Consider the following 18,825-nt stretch of genomic DNA (forward strand, 5'->3'; position numbering starts at 1 on the left):
CTGGAATGTGTTCTGCAGATTTGTTGATTTGTTTATCTTGTATTTTAGACAATTACAAAAATATTGGTAAGAAAAAGAGAGTAAATCTCCCCACTTGAATAGTTTTCTTTGCTGGTGATTCCAGCACTGAGTCCAAGTTTGCCTCTGGTACTGCTGAAAATATAAAATAAAGCATTAGGACCCTCCAATTGAAACCTTCTGTTGATGCTCATCTCCATTTAACACCTGCATACTAATTCAGTGAGTCTCACTCCCTACCACCATCATCAACACACACACAAACTGCTACAGCCATCTACCTTTCCAGTAAAACAGTCATGTTTTGATGCATTCAAACAGACACCGTGATACAGCAAAATTTCCACTTACAACTTTTGTCAGATTTTTGTCAACTGAAGTCCACCTATCAAACCTGGCCATGTATAAACATAATTAGTGTTATCAGCACCGAAAAGACTATCAACAGAAGAATGAGAGTGAAGGCTACTGTACGTTTTAAGAAATACCAACAATGAGAAAAGTAAAAGTTATGCCAGTAGCAGGATGAGGACTGTGTAGTTACTACATCATGAAAATAGGCCCTAAGGTACACAGGCAGCATTGCATAAAATAATCATTTTTGAATATCCACAATAACTTTGCTGTTACAATAATGTATTTATTGACTTAATTTCCTAAATGGTAAATTCCCTATGTTATGTATTTTGATAGTACTGTTGATACTGTTGCACTCTAGCAAGATACCATTATTTTCTTCTGGGGATAAGCGTATCTGTGTAAATTGTCATGTCTAACCTTAGAATCTCACAAGGCTTTTTCTCCACAAGAGTGCAGTTATAAATACATACGTATTAATGTCATCCATTTTTAGCTGTTTCTTATTTTGCTGCATCTCTAACAAGAAAGTGAATTTATTTCACTGAGAGGTAGATTTATTCTTCTGTAACTTAAGACATTCTTTGTAAATTCCAATATAACGCCTTGTCTTAAAAACAGACACTCTCTGTTTAAAACAATGCTACAATTTGCTTTTGTTTTAATTTTGTAAAGCAACTGTTGAAAAGATCCTTTCTTTACTTGCTATGGATTTTAAATTGTTCTTGTCCAGTTGATATATACAAACGAGCACCCTGACAACTAATTTTCTTTCAAGAAACATGAGTATGTGTGTATGTTTCCAAACAACTGTTCTTCACACTTGTTAAAAGTATATCTACACTAAGACTGCAGCTGTGTACTTAAGAGCCCTTATCTCCATCATGTGGTTAATGTTAGCATCTTGCACTTGCATAACAATTTTATGCATGTGGGTCTCAAATTAGTTTTCATAGCAGTAGCAGCACTAGTTTCACAAGGAACTAAAAGGGTTTTGGAGGGAAATAGTTATTTTCCATAGACAAAGAATATATTAAAAATATAGATATTATAATATATCTTATAAAATAGATTTTAAAATGTGAATAAAGCATTGAACGAGAATGCAGAGGCATAGTCAGCCCTCAGATTTGTCACTAACTGGCTAGATCTCCTTAAAAAAGTCATAGCACATCTTTATTTGCAAGTCTCCTAAGAAAGAGTAGAAGAAATTTTATATACATCTTCAAAATGTTTTAATATCTACTGGTGTAACTGGATGTAATTATTATGACCTCAGAAATCAACATGCTGTTCTATAAGCTCCTTGTGAGTTTTAAAAGTCATCTTATTTGTGTATCTCCATATGCACTAATGTGTAAAATGGGAACATAAACACTCTCCTAGAGATAGAAGCTATTCTGAGAGAAGAGTAGAAATGTTTCATAGTTAAGTATTGGGTGCTGGGGAACTTAAAGATCAGATATAATTTCCAACTAACCGTTTTTTTTTTTTTCTGGCAATCAACTTGGTAACAACCCATTGAGACTGAACATACGTACCCTGGGATTAAATCCTGCCCCAGTGGGTATTCTGGCTTTGTCTTCAGGGGGTAGCAATTCCAGCTGAGTACCTGTTTCCTGTAATCTGTTCACATCTAGTTTGTGCTGCCGCATCAAGTCATCTTGAACATGAGAGTGCCTTTCCTTTTCCTTCCTTAGTATACCTCTCCATCACCCTGAAATTCATTACCTTCTCCTCCTAAGGCTCTTGGAGGTGGCAAGATTTACCAGCACCTGGATAACTGAATGCAACATATAGCACAGCAGTATTTCATTCAGTATTCTCCACAAAGATGCCTGGGAAACATCAAGGGACCTCCAGCTCCCTCCTACGTTCGCAAAACACATGCTCACCTTCCACAAAACATCTACTAATCGGGAATTATTTCTTCAACTCTGTTTACTGCTGATGCACATAGGTGAGCACATCCATCTCTCACTGAAAACAGGCTACTGCTGGTAGATGCAAAAAGAAGCAAGTTGGAAGGAAAAGCAAAAATCAGAAATGATGCTTCACAAGTGCTGCTAAAAGCAAATAAACATTTGTAAGGCTTAGAAAAGACCTAGATTAATGTTACAGAAAATAGGAAGGGAAAGATTAATCTTTTTTTTTTTCAGTTTAAACTGTATGCTTACAGTATCTTAGCATGTAAAATTTGTTACCTCTAAACCTATATATTTAAAATACTTTATGGAATCTGTTTTGGCAATCCTTCGGTACTGTCCATAAAAAATTCATATATTTACACAGGTTACTCTTTCCAGTTTCCAATGCATGGGAAGGAGGAGTACTGGGAAAGAAAAAGGAAGAAAAATTCTGTAATCGATATATATAGACATGGTCTGGATGAATATTGGTTGCTTCTTGAAAAAGACAGCTGTCTATAGAAGACCATTGAAAGAATTAACACTAGTTAGACATAGAAACTACTACATGTTATATTAATTTTACTTTTAACTGATCAAAGAAATACTGAAGATTTTTTGTTTGTAAAATGCTGCATGCTGTCCTCCTCCTTCTTGCTCTTTCATTATACAGAAGTGGAAGAAACAAGAGGACTCTCTGTTATCAATCTCACAAATGAGAAAAGAGTTGCAGTTTTCTCATTCCATTCTTCTTCACTGAAAGTATTCTTGGACAATTTGTTTTTCCAACAAGATACTTGGAAAATGTGCTAGAATTCCGGTTAAAAATTATTGAGATATTTGCAATTTCTTCTAACATTTTAGTGTCATAAGAACTTTGAGCCAGCAACACGTAGTTCTGCTGCTGCCAAAAGAAGTTGTCCCTGCTTGGTTATTGGCCCTAACCACTCCTTCTCTCCTGCCAAGAGCAACAACATGGACCACAGATGGTCTTTTTAAATAACTGGAAAAAATTAACCTAGAGTTATGAACTAGATAGATATTTTTTCACTGAAAGAAACCCTCATTACATTTTTTTTACCCTGAGGTTGTAAATGTTATGCACAGCCCCCCATCCAGGAGAAGTTAAATTATTTCGTGATATAAAAGTATAAAAAGCATTTTAAATTCATAAGAAATACAGGATTATCACTGTGCTTCAAAACATTGAACCTATATAATAAAATTGCAGCAGGATTCTTTTATCATGATAGAAAGGAAAAGAATTTACGGGTGGAGTAGTAAAGGATGGGGTGATATTATTGTATAATCCTACACAAACTGTAGTCGTAAAAAATATTGCTCAAAGCCTGACGCCAGCTTCTGGAAATGGCTAGTACTGGATGCTTCAGAGAAGAAGGAAAATGCTGTTTACGCATGAACATTGCTTTGTGACTTCTGCAATGAAAGATGAGACCTCAAAATATTTGACTGGAGCGCATGGTACCTTGGTGGGTGGCACTTTGTATTTTCTTTTTATAAGGAATTGCTCCTGCATGTGTTTATTTCTAGAAAGGCTGTTAGTTACTATATAGAGAAAATCACAGATAACTGAAACAACATGTTTTCCTCCTTTTCGCAATTGGACACTCAGAGTATCTTAGTGTTTGTTCCTGCACTTTCGTCTTTCTTATTTTACTTTTCTCTGAAACCAGTGAGACAAAGTGGAGCACACAGTACTGACAGACACTATTATAAAGTGTTAGTTTACTAGTGCCAGATAATGATGATACTGCATAAACAATACTTGAAATCTGGAAACTAGGAAATAATTAGAAAACATGGATGAAGAGTAGAAATTTATTTGGATGAAAAGGATAATATTTTCTTTGCATTTCTTCTGTTTTTTAGTGCTTAATCTATTCAAATACCTTACAGAAGGCTGTGTTCAGGACATAAAATTAACCACCAGGGCACAGAAAATAAGAAGAAAAGAAAGGGAAAACAATACCATCTAAAAAGACAGGAATGTTTATCACTTCTGTTTCATTTAGAAGGCTTTGATTTGATTGCACTCCAACAGGAGAAAACCAAGAATAACCCAAAGTCAAGTGTGTACACAGCTGAAGCAACTGAGTATACTCTGATTTGAACTTTTAGAGATAATTTGTCCGAAATAATCTTAAAAACACGTATATGTATGAGTTCACTAACTACAATATGATATAGAATATATATAATATATATAAAATATAATATCATTATACAATATTATCACATATAAGCAACATCTTGCAATGAACTACATTTTCTAGAACTGTTTAGAAATGGCTGTTATGCCTGAAGCATAATTTTCTGTCTACAAGTCTTACCTTGCTATTTTCATGTTTTCCACTTCTTTTAAATTAGTTTGTAAGAAAATAATTCTGATGAAATTGGAAGATATCTAAGAGAAAATTCTACTGTCAGGGTAATCTTCTTAGTGTTTTAATAAAGAGTGAAGCTGAAGAAGATCTAGAGGAAATGGTCAACAGTAACTCTTAGCTATGTCCATCTCATAAAATACATGTTTCATCAGTGAACCCATGCTTATTTGTGGGGGGTTACGAGGCAGCTCACTGAGCCTGGAAAGCAGCACAGTTAAGTACAAAAGCATGCAAAGACTGGATGACCAGCATCATCTCCATAAAGGGAAATAAAATTTTTCAAAAAGACATCAATGATAATGGAGGATCTCCTTCTTGCCAGCAGCAGTCAAAGGAGCAAAACTTATGCCTCTCTACACATAGAGGTTAGTTTCTGCTAAACATCATGCCCAAGACGTACGTAGAAGCTCACTCGGGACTATATATGAATCAGCTATTCTTTATTTCTGAGATAGAGGAAATACAGTAGCTCTTGAGCAGCTTTTTGTTTTTGCTTTATTACCCTCAATAGAAACATTTCTTTAACTTTGGAAAATGTAAGCATAAAAAGCTATTAGGGATACAAATAAGCTAGCCACACCACTGCAAGCATGTAGTAAACAGGCATAAACGGATATATAAACAGTAAAGTTAAACATAAATCTAACGGAGGAGAATTTCCAAAGTCATGTATTTGAGTAAGCAGCTAAATGCTTTAGTGCCTCTCCAAACTGTCAAAACTATCTTTTGCCAGAAAAAAATCCAGCTCCTACCAAAATCTCTTCCTCCGTACTCTACTCATTGCCACTTTCTTAGGAACATGAAGAGAGAGCTGCTTCCTGAGAAGAGAGAATGAATACTGTAGTCTGACACCGAGCTTTTCTGAAATATTTTTTAAAAATCACGTGCCATTGCTGGATAGAGATGTAAGGCAGACACCGTATGAGAATATCTGAGTGAATAATGCAAAAAGAAAACCTATAGGAAGAAAACAACATTAGATTTAGCAGGCCAGACCATCACTGAAAGAATGGTACTCTCTTAAATTGAACACAATCTATGTCCACTGTCGTTTTATTGAAATAATTGTAGAATAAGAGTACTCTTATATCAGACTACTAACCCCAACGGGAGTTTGTTTTACAGTGCAATCCTCCCTAACACGTTTTATTTCTTCTGCTTCGGCAATAAACAGTGATGGGATTTCCTGTTCTCCCTAAGCTCAGGAGTTAATTTCAGCTGATTAGGCAAGTAGGAGTGATACAAATTCATCCATTCAACTTTTACCATATAAAAAAAATTAAAAAATAAAACTGTGAAAAGCTATGTTCAAATTCTAGGGAAGATCCAGACAGAAATATATGACAAAAATCATAGCTGTCTAGTTGCAGAACTTTAAAGAATTTAGAAACAAAACAAACCAAAAAAATTTGAAAGCTCCCACTTCTGCTTGACTTTAAAGATCAACTTGGATCAGTAAAATGGCTAAAACATAACAGCAGGGGGATTTGGATCTTTTCTTCTTTACTGGTCTCATATGATTATGAGACTCAAGACGATAATTTTAATTGCCAGCTCAAACAGGAATCTGAAAATTACGGTGTATTTCTCTTTTGTTTGTTACATTACCACCATATCAACTTGCATATTGCTTTTTTGAGGAAACATAAGGCAGAAGACTGTGTACTTTCTATAGCACGTAGGTCCTATATAAAATTTTGTCAGAAAAGCATATAGCATGCAAGTTGCCAGCAGAAAGTGACTGTATTCACCAAGGTTATGGCATTTTTACCTACTCTGTAGCACATATACAGTCACATTTTAACTTATGTGGAATTTTTCCCTTGTTTTTCTCTCCCTTGCTGGTGACTGAGACAATATTATATATAGCATATGTCAAAATAAAAAGATAATACTTTCAAATTCTCTGCAAAGCTATTTCCTCCACTTGATCTCAAAAATATGAATTTAAATACTTGTTCCTTGTTACATCAGATGCATGATTTCATATCTTAAGCTTTCAGAAAGCGGTCTTTGAATTTTTCAGTGATTCTCAGGAAAACTTCTGGGAGATTGCTTTAGATTCATTTTGAAGTATATTTCTTTTAGGAATCTAGAAAGAGTCTGCAAGTTGAATTTCCACAGGCTTGCCTGTTGCTCTCCTCTCTGATCATACACACAGTAAAAACAATAAACTGCCCAAATGAGGGTTCCAGCAACCTATGAGCTAGGTAATGAATTTTCAGATCTAGGCACTCAGTAACCCCGGCTTGCTTGTAAGCCAGTTTGGTTATGAGCAGAAGCAGTTCTTTGGTAATTGAAGTACAACGTATTTTTAATCTGAGATGTGAAGAGTTACTTTTCTGACAAAAAAAATAACCTTTTTAATGAAAAAAATAAAATATTTGACAGATAGTATCTATTAGAAAGCTATTTTTAAGCTTTAACAGATATTTTTGATTTAAAGTAGCATAGAGCAACATCTGGAGTCATTCCAGGAATCTAATTTCTATTAAAATGGGAGACTCTAGCTTTTCATGGAAGGGATATTTCAAGCACTGAATAATTCTATGTTCTTATCTTAGCTAAATCCCATTATTGACTACAAGGGCCATGCCATTATGAGAGGTATATAATAAAAAACTCATAAATGTGTAACCTGGGGAATTCTTTGCAACAAGATACTATTGTATTAAGAATGCAGAATGACTGAAAAAGAGATATGCCACTGATGTAAAAAAGCTCTCCAAAATTAGAATAGTGACGGCAAACATGCCAAGTAATTATTGTGATGCATATTTGATAATACCACTTATTAAGCAATCACATCCAAGGAAGCTAGAACTCTGGAGCTCAAATCCACGCTCTAAATATGTCCAAAGAATATTCTATTCCATTCTTGAAAGTATAAAGGTCAGAAACTCATAAAATACATTTATTTAAAATTAAACACAGTAATTCAGAGGTTATTATTTTGGAGACAAAACAAAAATAATCAATTCCTTCCTTTCATGTTTCACACAACTCCTATTTTTCATATTCTCCCATTAAAACTGTTTAGTATAATGAAATTAAAAGAATGCAAAATATTTGTCTAACTTCTGCAGCCAGTGTAAATACTTGTAGCCTTCAAGGGTTGGCAGTTGCCCTTTCATTTGTGGAATATTGCCTACATATTAGTGCTTACGAAGAAATGTGGTATGTTTGTTGTTTACATCAGAAAGTGACAGTCTCTATAGTAAATGGATAAAATCATCCTTTTCAGTGCTCAGCTTGATAAGCCTGGGGGCAACAGCTGCTGTCATTTCAGCTATTTGTCTTTTAAACATCTACTCTTTGGTACCTCAAGATGCTCTTTCTTCTTCAAGCAGAGCCCAAACCTCACAAAGTCATCCTTCAATGTAAAGAATATAAAAGTAACTGAATCTTTTCTCATTGGTACTAAACTAAATAACCTCCAGCATATTTCATCTGGAAGTAGATGCTAATGTGTCGAATCTAAAATGCAGTAAGTGTCAAACAGTTTTACATGCATGTCACTTCCTATGTTTTGGGGTACTGCAGTATTATCTTTCAATGTCTTTTTCAATCCAAAAAAGAAAAAAATATATTTGAAAAAATAAGTTTAAAATACACACAACCCCGATTATCTTTTCTGCCAGAAGGAGAAAATCTCTTGTGTGTGTCATATTTGAATACGTAGATCACTTCCTTGTTTCATGTCCAGGCAATTTCTTTCATTTTCCTGAAGGCTGTAAAAAGGATACAATTTTAACCGTCCAGCTCTCATCACTGCTAATAATCAGTTCATTTGATCTGAATCTCCCTCGAGTAACATCTAGAATTAATTAGAACTGATCGAATGGCATAAACTGTAATTTGTTGATGCTTTAGCAAATATATCTTATCAGTTTGGTCTATGATAGTGATAAGGCATGTTACTTGTTTGCGAATATTTGGACAGCCACTATTTTATTTATAAAAAGTGCTGATGATTGCTGAGGGGCTTGTGAATTTCTGCATAAATTGCGATTAATTTCCATATCAATGATGCATTATTCATTATTCCTCATTCATTATTCCTCAACAGTTATTTTCTTCTAAGAATTTCAGCCATCTGATCAGGGAGCTAAGACAATGCCATGTGGTTTCAGGGACATATCACATACCAGGAATATTGAAGAGTAAACAATTAAAGATAAACTGCATCAAAATTTCACAAAGAAATTCTGAACCTGATTGTATTTTCACATTGCACAGCCAAGATATTTAGCTGGTATGAATTAATGTTGTAGATAACACACTGCCAGGAGCAAATGGGGCTGTAAGTTCAGGAGACTCCAAGTATACTTCCTTACCATTCGATATAATAGCATTTACCAGTGCCTCATATAATACATTGTGTGTATGTACACAGTACGGCACACAAAGAAGTTTTGGCATTATTGGGACAAAAGTTTAGGGACAATTAGTATAGCTGGGCAGGAGTTCACAATCTGGCCTACAACAGATAAATAAATAGCTAATAAAAATAATAACGACAAACAGGCAGCGAGTGAAGGTATGCAGAGATGATAGTGGTTGTTACTGCTATAATAATGAGGGCTCCTGTAAAATTCAGAACCTATCCAAAAGTAATGTTAGTAGCCTTTAGAGCAGCATAGATATTCACAAATATTAATATTTTAGAGCCATTGTCAGAGTCGCTCTCTGTCTTTTCAGCAAGACATGATGATGACACAAACCTGCTCATGAAGTTTTTTTATTGTGCTCAAGATGTAGAGCTATTTAAAACCTGAGGGGTGGAAACTGCCTCCAGAGAAGCCCCACTGCTCGCTCCAGTGGAAAGATCTTGCAGCATTATTAATCTAAACAGACTTTGGTTTTGCACAGTTACAGCTCTAGTGGATATTGCAAGAGGGAACGCTTGAGCGATGGTCTCCTCCCTCTTCCCCCTCCCTAACTTGTGTATTCCCTTTCTCCAACGGGTCACGACAACCTGTAAGCTCTAAAAGCAACCAAGCTGATTTTGCCTGCTAAATCTTGAAATAATAAATTTGGGGGCTCATATAAATTACAATGTGTGTTGGCTGGACTCAATGGACCAGAAGAGAAGGGAGGTAACAATTTTCTGACAGCATATACATTAATGTCACTACAGTGTTTAAGTTTCATCTGTTCTGTGTGCTTCTGAAGTTAAAAAAATTGCAAGCTAAGACAGTAATATCATCTTACTGTGTTAAAGACACCTATTAGTCATGTCCCAGGCAAATAGGGATTTATGACTCAGACATAATTCTTCCAAATATGCCTGCTGTTCATAAAAGGCAGAGATATATGACTCAAAAATAACATTGAGACAGGAATAATTTTACACTTCACTTTGCAACATTGACTTTCCTCCAGAACTTACAGCAAAATCTCCACATTTTATGAATAAGTTTATGCCAATACTACAGATTTATTGCTTCAGCCTCCAAATCAGGTGAATTTCTCAGTCAAACAGAAGAGGAATAAGTGCAGGTGCAGAAGAAAGATATATGTAGATCATCGTTGTCCAAAACAAATGTGCACTGAGGAGAAATTAAATTACACGTCACACCTCCTGTTCAAGTCCTTCATTTAAAATGTTCACGTTGTTGAAACTACTTGCAACTACAACACAGGTACGTTCCCAGGACCTTTCCCTGATCAGTCATCCAAACTGCAGTTCTTCGTTTACCTCTCCCACAACAGTATGTGTTTTAAGAGTGCAATGGAAAAAATATTTTAGATGCTGGGGAAGGCACACCACTACTGACTGGATCTGAGAAATCATCTACCAACTAGCTCAGCCCCTCGCTCTGGCTCTCATTCCCTAGTACAGCCACGTGCGCGCACACACGCGTTTCGGTACATCGTTACTATTTTCTTAGTAGGTTGCTAGCGCAAAGAAAAAACAAAACATCTTCCCGAGGTCGCTGCCAATTAAGTCAGCCCACACCTAAAGGAGGGCCCTCACTCCTTCGTGGGAATGAGAAGTTTGCCCCTGCTTCACTCACCTTCAAATAAAAACAACTGCCATTTCAAATGCTGGAAACAACCCCAAAAGAGCTCATGGACCTGTTCCTTCCTTTAGAACATTTAAGTCCTTTTCAGGTCCCTCTTTTTAGTGAGTCATCCGCATCCATCCGCAAGGTATAATTCCTGAGACGCATCACACAGTTTTTCCCAAGCTGACCTCTTTGCTGCATGGTGCACTTGATGGATTTGGATAACTCCTATTTTGAGAATAAAAAATATTGCTATCTGATAAAATTTGAGGAAATTTTAACATACTCTCCACAAACCAGAGTTGCAATATTCTTTATTTCTCCTTCTTTAGTAGCTGTTCTCTGTAGAGATTTTTATTTGTCCAATCAAGAAACAGAAATACCACACCACAGCCGTGAGGAGAAAACAGATAAAGCAATTCTCAGAAACATCTCACAAGATGACCTAGGGGCTAAATTTCAGTTTTACCTATCTCCGTATTTCCTAGTCAGGATCCTCGATTGATGTAAATCAGCACAGCTTCCGCCAATGAAATAAGAGTTAAGGGAACAACTACGCTAGCGAAAAGCCGAGTAAGCGTCCTGCTCTACGTGAGGTGTTCGGTAGAAGCTAGGCTTGGGCAAGCTCCTGCAGGAGCTTTCTTTTCCCCCATTACGTCTGTAGCTGGCGTATTGCTCAGCCCATGTTAAAAACGTAACCTTTTTCCCCACAGCAAAGGAGTCGTACGCGATGAACACTGCATGAGCTCGCTGCGGCACCCGTATCGTCACCGTTTCCCCAGCAGCAGCTGTTCAGACCGGTCCTCAGCCAGGGCTGCAGGTCCAAGAGGTGAAGCCAGGCGAGCTGCCTCCGTGCAGTCTGCCTAAGGTAGGCGCAGGCTTACCCTGCCTGTCAGCTGGCTGTGACTAGCACCCAGGCTGACATATTTCGGATTAAAAAAAAAAAAAAAAAGGAATCAAGTTTTAAATCTCCCCACTCGCAAGCAGATAAAATAATCTGATATGTAGCTTGAATTTTTCTCTTTGCTGATGTGATGTCGTATTTGCTATCGCAACATTGGCAAACCTGAGCGCTCGGTATCAGCTTTCCACCCAAAATCTCTCACTTGTCTTCCAAGTCTTGGGCACAAAGCATGGCTTTGGGGTGCATGGGAGGACGCCCCGTTTTGAACGCTTGCGCTCAAGTATCACACAGTCCTTAGTCTGCTCTTCAAGGAATACGAACGTAGAACGTTCTCTCGCAGCGACAAACAGCTAAGTGCATCTGCCACCGCGCTGCACGTTCCAAGTTTATGGTGAATTATCAACATTTATTTAAAATCTCTTCAGGGCTTTGCTTGGTAAGAAACCACAGTAGAGCATTGTGGTCTATATAGTCAACAAATTCTGTTACTTGCAATTATGAATGATCAAACGGAGTGCCTCCACTGTATTTAGGTGCTCATTTGCTGAATGCTCTTTTTTTTTTCTATTTTTTTACACCCTATTTGTTACCTCTCAAAGCCACCATTTGCATTCACAGGGCCATATTCATTCCATATAAATAAAGCTTTAACTGCATCCTTTGATATGATACAGCAAATAATTGGCTTAGATCTAGGAGTCTAAATATTAGGCAATTTGGCAGTCCTTCTACATGTTCTTTGTTTTTTACCACTCAGCACATTTTTCCATAAGTCTACATTGCCCCTGAAATGCCGTATCACAACTCCTCTTATCTTCTGTCCTATTAATAGGAACTTTCCAGCTCTCTCAGTATATCTGATGAAGCTAATGTGTAATACTATAAAGCGATATGAGTTATTAACCAACCAATTAACCATACAAAGCTTTTCAGCCTTCGCTCTTCTCTCCAACCCTATCTACCTCCATCTGTTTCCTTTTAGATGCTTTGCTAGATGTTTTTGTTGTTACAAATTGGGATCAAGGTTATTTGGAAAAAAAAAAAGAGAGAGAGAGAGAGAAGAAAGAAGAGAGAGAGAGGAGGGATTTCCAGAAAGATCCCCTACTGGCTATACAAATGACAAAAAGTAGCAGCTTGCCTGTTGCCTGCCTGAAAGGCTTTTATCCAACTAATTTTCTCACTGCAGGGAGAAAGAGAAATTGGCAAGTGCTTTTCAGGCGACTTGTGGGAAACTCAGTGCCTTGACTCTTAACCCCTCCTCTTCCTCTTCCAGGCTGACTGCCAGTTTGGCTTTGCCTTTTCTGAGGAGGCTGGGGATACAGAAAGGTTGGGGAGTTTTAGGATTGGGAGCTTCTATTCTCCTATTACTTGTAACTAAAAAAAAAAAAAAGCTTTTGGAGTTTTATTAAAATTAGCAAGAGAAGAAGGGGCTTAGTAGAAGAAAATCCAATCAGCTTTAAGGTATGTGAGGCTCATAAATGACTTCAGACAAGAATGGCATGTGGAAGGTTTACCTGATATAGAAAGTACCTTCTTTTTTGCTTTGGGTTAAAAAAGCAAACTTGATATTTTCAACAACATGTTGATGTTTTAGGATTATAATATGTTTTGCTTAAGTAAAGAGAAGGAAATTATATTTGCAAAGGCAAATAAAAAGGTATTGACCTTTTGATACAAATTCAAATGAACATGATAAATTAACCAAATATGGTATTCTCAATTTACCATTGGGTACCATCTATTTTATACAGAGAAGTAATCAATTTGAAAATTGTCTGATCTGGAGAGGAAAATAACAGAACAGTGATTTTTTTTTCAGCTGTTCCCTAAAGCTATGTCTTAATACTTGCTCATTTTGTTGCTGTCATGTCAGGGCTGTAACCGCAAATTTGTTTGAATTTCTTAATTTTAGAATTGGTTTTTAGTAATGAAGATAATTAATATGTTTTCTTTTTCCACTGAGCAAATATGACTCCCTAAAGTAACTTCTATTTGGGTGTTCTGAATGACATAATGAATTTAACAAATGTTCAAAAAATAAATGGAAATTTTAGGAAACTGTTTCTGGCTCACCAAGTTTTGCTTACCTTTCTGACTGCCAGTCAATGAGATGTGGAAAAGTCCCTCGCGACAGATCAGATTAGGCATAACAGAATAGTCTGATTTAGTGAATGTAGATGTTCAGTAGTTTTTTCAAGTGAGATTGGATTTTAGAAAGTATTGGCAGTTAGCAGCCTAAGTCACTGCTAGGGTGAACGGAGAAATCTCTCATTTAGAGCTGTTCTGGAAAGTACCTAGTTCCACCTAGTTCATCCCCTTGAACTGTCCCTCATTTGATTTTTCAGGTCATGAAGGATTTGCATAGATCAGGCTTCTCATATTACCTGTGCAAAGTGGCACTGAATTTGAGCACAGGTTCCAGTAAAACGTGCAATATTTTTACACTCTAAAACGCCTTGTTGCTGCCATGATTTTCAGGCTGTGAAGCTGCGCTGGAGGGGCTGAAGGCATGCACGCCCTGTACTAAGCTTTCTGTGGTTACCACACGTTGCTCTTCTATCTTTAATCCTCTAGACAATGAGAACTGAGGGATATAGGCTGCTCAGCACAATTGTTGCCTCTCCGTTTCTTATTGTTCTTACCTGCTTAACCTAATAGCTCAAATGCAATATTGCTGACATGGCCCAGGCGTCTGCTGCACGAGTTGGCTTCATGGAGCACTTCCTCGTTCAGTGCTGGTTGCACTCAAGCAGCTCTGCCTGGTTTTTACTGTCCATTGAGACTATGTTGGTACATTGTGGAGATAGCTGTTTGCACTGCTCTCACTCACATCTTTCCCTTGAGGTTTCTATTAAGTCTCCTCCAACATTTGTGGAATATATTGCTTACACCTTCCTTGCTCGAGTCTTGTGAGGTTCGACACCATGTTCTCATGCTTCTTTTTTCCAGTGCCCTTTTATCATTCATAATAATTGCACTTAAGCAGAATTTCTCTTTTGAAGCTGTTTTAAACGGAGTTTAGCTAAAACTCAGTGTTTGTCAGTATGTTAAAATTCATACACTGAACACTTTATACTACGTGTCAGTGCTCTGCCTTTTATTTCCAAGAGCTTTTGAGGTTTTTACCTATATACCTTTATATGATTTGTGGCCTAGCTGTTTAAGGGATTGATATACAATCAAGTTACTGTGGCTTACCAGATATTGGCTGAGTCATCTTTCATATCCATTGTATATTCTCAGCTCGCAACAAACGTGAAGTGACATGGTTTATCAGAACTCTTTCATTATGAGTTAAGCTATATTTTATATTTACATGAATTAAGCGTGCAGATGCAAGCCCTTAATTCAGTTCCCATGCTGTATTTTGATTGCAGATGTGACCTCTGACAGACTAAGTCTTTGTCACCACATAAGCAAGTGGGGGAGAGGAAATTTCTGAGCAGGAGCTCCCTTGCCCTGAGTTAAAAAAAAAAGCTATCTGCAGAATCTACTATGTGAGTTTCTTGGTGTCTGCTGGGCAGTACTTGGTGGTGGTAGGTTGCCTGTTGTCTTTGCTCACAACGTTTTCAAGTCAGTTTAGGGTGACCGAAGTCCCCTAGCGGGAAAGGGATGCTTCCCTGTACAGGAATTGAGCGTTTTGGTCTTCACTGGGGAGCTGAGTAAAAAGAGCAAATCGGGGAAGAGCCACGTCACAGTTCTGGTCAGCCCGTGGCCCCGTCACAAGTGTTGCTGAGTGTATTAGAGCTCACGTGTGTGGCCCTATGCGGAAGTTAATTTTTTCCACCAGGAACGGCACAACGAGAAGTCAAGTAATACTATTGTTATCTCTAATGTAAAGCTATTTCTTTCTCTCTGTGTATGCTTACTATTATTGGGGTTCCAGAGAATAAAGATGGCATATTAACGCAGACTACATCAGGCATAAAATGTATGTGCATTTATATTCTACAGAGAAATCACGATTACATAAAATCTAATCTTGAATGAGGATTTTGAACTCCCCTGTTTGATCGCTGCAGCCTTCCCTTATATAAGTACTTGTGATTTTGTATAGAGTCTGCACTCAAGATCAGTTCGGGAAGGAATCCTTCTCCATTCATCTGCTGTCTAGACAGGAGTACTTTTAAAGCTGTACAAGCTGTTTCTAGCTTTCCCTGCTAATGACTCTATTAACTTTGCTCCAGAGGAACTGCAACAAACTTCAATGACGTTTATTGCAGGCACGACAGCATTCCAAACATTTTCATAAAGTATAATGAAATCATATTTCATTGGTCATCTGCAAGATGATTAATCAAACATCAGCACCAAAGATGCGCTTAGATAAAAGTTTAGACCTTTAAACGAGGTCTAGTATATGATGAGAAGAACATTACTGAACAGAAGCAAAATTAAGCTTGCATTTTAAGTTTAAAAAAAAAAAAAAAGACACGAGTCTTTCGCTGAGTTAGGAACTTCGCACAAGCAAACACAGTATGTTTCCTTCCGATCTACATATTTCTACACATTACGCTCATTTTGGAACTAATATAGTGCATATTCAAGCAATATCCACTCCTAAGAAATAAAACTGTTCATTTTTTAACCAAAGATTAAGTGACAATTTAAATACATGTAGATCTATATATTGTTAATAGAAGTCATCTAAAAGCAACAAAAACCTTTCTGAGAGTCTAACCCATGCTGTTAGTGCCTACTATATACATACAGGATGCTAAACACTAAGCACTATCCATATAAAAATGCTAAATTAAATCTCAAGTATGTGCAGCAAAGCAAAAAAAACTGTCTTTTTTTTGGTTTTGTCCTAATTATTTTAATCCTATATAATGAAAAATTATTAGTAAATAAAAACATTGATATATGCACTCCTAAAAGCATTAATATATAAAAACAAAATATTGTTGATAATTAACATTATATGAGAAGTGCACTGAAATGTTAAGAAATCTCATTGATTCTCTTCATCCACTTTTTAAAAAAGTAATTTGTTTGATTAGTCTCTCATTAAAATGTATTTATTTTGTTGAGATTACAAAACAATAATCATACATTATGCAATTTAAGCCCAATTTCTACTTTTTACTGAAATAATGTCACCTTTTATTTCTCTGTCAGTAAAAGTGAAAGCTCTCTCAATTTCCAGAATACGTATACGATGCATCCAGCTCCCTGTGATAATTAAGTTGTCAATAAGGTCCTTCCTTATGTCCATTTGACTGTAAACTGAACCCAATAAACACTATAGTTTCCAGTTAGCTTTAGCAGGCAAATATTTAAATAGGTATTCAAAGAGTTACTGACATGAACAAACTGCTGAGATCATAACACCACACTTTCGGCATACACTAAATCTCACAGAAAAACTATGTTACTTTACCTGAAACAATAATATTCTTGTACTGCAAGTGGTTTAGGAACCCCTCTGAGAATAACCTCTTGTTTTCCCTCGTGAAACAGAAGAGGAGTCTCCGTAGGTGTCGTCAGTGCAATAGCAGTGATGTTTCTGTAGTGCTCAGCTTGACACAGAATCATTTAAGGCAGATCTGAATTAGCAGACACGTTTTTGAACAGAATATCAGTCTCTGAGTCGTGGTTCACGATAACATACAACCAGGGAACTCTTAGAAGCAGTCAGTATGTTTCAACCCCGTCGGTCATGCAGTTTGCCCAGTAACTCTCACCCAGGGCTTCTGCATACGCCGCAGGTCGACTTTTTTTTTTTTTTTTTAATAGATCACGTTCTCTTTCAGCAACAGGATCACCTCCTGTTTGCCAGCAAAGCTATAGCTGGACACAAAGGAGACTTCAAAACGCAAATGATTTTGGAGGAAGAAATCTTAAGAGCTTTATAACATCATCTGCCTTTGAACTACATGGATACTACCCTTCCTTCAGAGGCAAGTACAAGGTCATCCAGGAAGGCAGTCATATGCTCTAACTCGCTACTGAGGCTACTCCTGTCACAGATGGTAAAATTCAGCTTCTGCTATGGATACACTGTTTTCGCTGTCATCTGCAGGCATCCCCATACGCGAGAGCAGCCTGAGGACAGCTATCCCATGCGCATACCACCCGGCTAGAGCGTGGTTTGAACTACTGCAAGGAGGGAGGCCCAAAACGTTACCAGGCAAATTACGTAATGCTGCTGTACTTTGCCTCCCCTTCAGCAGACCTGACGTAAAAAAGGGATAGACATGTTCAAGACACTTAATTGCCCCAGAGGAGTGGCCAGGTAAAAACCTGGGGCAGGTGTGTAGCGTTCCAGTGTCTGTAGCTACAGCTGCCCTTTTCTAGCTCAGGCTTCAAACAATGAAAACCAGTAGGCTTCTCCTGCAGAAGAGGTGTGTGAAATTTGAAAAGACTAATATAGACTGTAGCCGTAGTCTAGCTCTAACCCCCTCACCGGTGATACTGTGAGCGTTACGAGACAGGAGGACAATCCTCACAAGAGCTTTTAAGCCAGAAATAGCGTATGTCGTGTACTTTATATATAAATCCAGACAGACCTAAAAAATGCAGATACGGTTCAAGCCTCATCTGCCTTTACACAAATAATAATCCCTGCACATGGGGTTGCAGTTTGTGTTTAATTTAAAGGTACAGCACCACCTACTGTTGGCACATCTCATTATGTGTAAGCACTGCTCTCACATATTTTAGTTCATTTTAGTTCATCTTTTTTAGAAGCTTATCTTGTCAACAGGTATTCAGAGAGTATGACTCAGGTTAAGATGCCGTGCCTAAATGGAGCCAAAATAACTTGTGCCAAACAAAATCAATTATTTCGGTTTGGGTAGGATAGAAATGGAGGCAGTGAACAAAGCTCATACAAGTATGCGTATGACATTTAATTTGATATACTGATCTCGAGAATGATCAGCAATACTGGAATTTGCATGTTTAATGAAAATAGCTGTTCCAAGCTTAGAGGAGATCTTGTTAAATAGGAGATTTTTTTAACGTATTTTCTTATGAAAGGTAACTGAATGTTTCTAGAGAAGTTGATCTTATGCTCTCATAAAGATAATGCTTGTACATATTTACTTCTTAAATTAGCTATGATATCTCACTATAACAAAGTTTGCCACTTTCAAATTGTACCACTTTGTTAAAACTATGCTTTAAAGAAATATATTGATTTTGGATGGAAAGTAAATTCATATTTGTACACATTCCTTAATTCTTGGATGCCTAGTATGGAACAGGAATAAAATTTC

General features: G+C 37.1%; 1 protein-coding gene across 5 annotated transcripts in view; it reads right to left on the reverse strand.

Annotated features, from left to right (window-relative positions):
* The window catches only part of CDH12 (cadherin 12), a 646,759-nt gene that overhangs the window by 552,869 nt on the left and 75,065 nt on the right, over nt 1–18,825 (reverse strand). The window contains exon 1 of one of the 5 annotated variants that reach the window (XM_009679465.2): nt 16,986–17,635. The exons of the other annotated variants lie outside the window; for them this stretch is intronic. The gene's annotated coding sequence lies outside the window, so the exon portion shown is untranslated. Of the gene's footprint in view, nt 1–16,985; nt 17,636–18,825 lie in introns of those variants that run through there. 5 annotated transcript variants of the gene reach the window in all.

The sequence above is a fragment of the Struthio camelus genome, chromosome 2 (genome assembly GCF_040807025.1).
Source record: "Struthio camelus isolate bStrCam1 chromosome 2, bStrCam1.hap1, whole genome shotgun sequence".
NCBI classification, from domain to species: domain Eukaryota; kingdom Metazoa; phylum Chordata; class Aves; order Struthioniformes; family Struthionidae; genus Struthio; species Struthio camelus.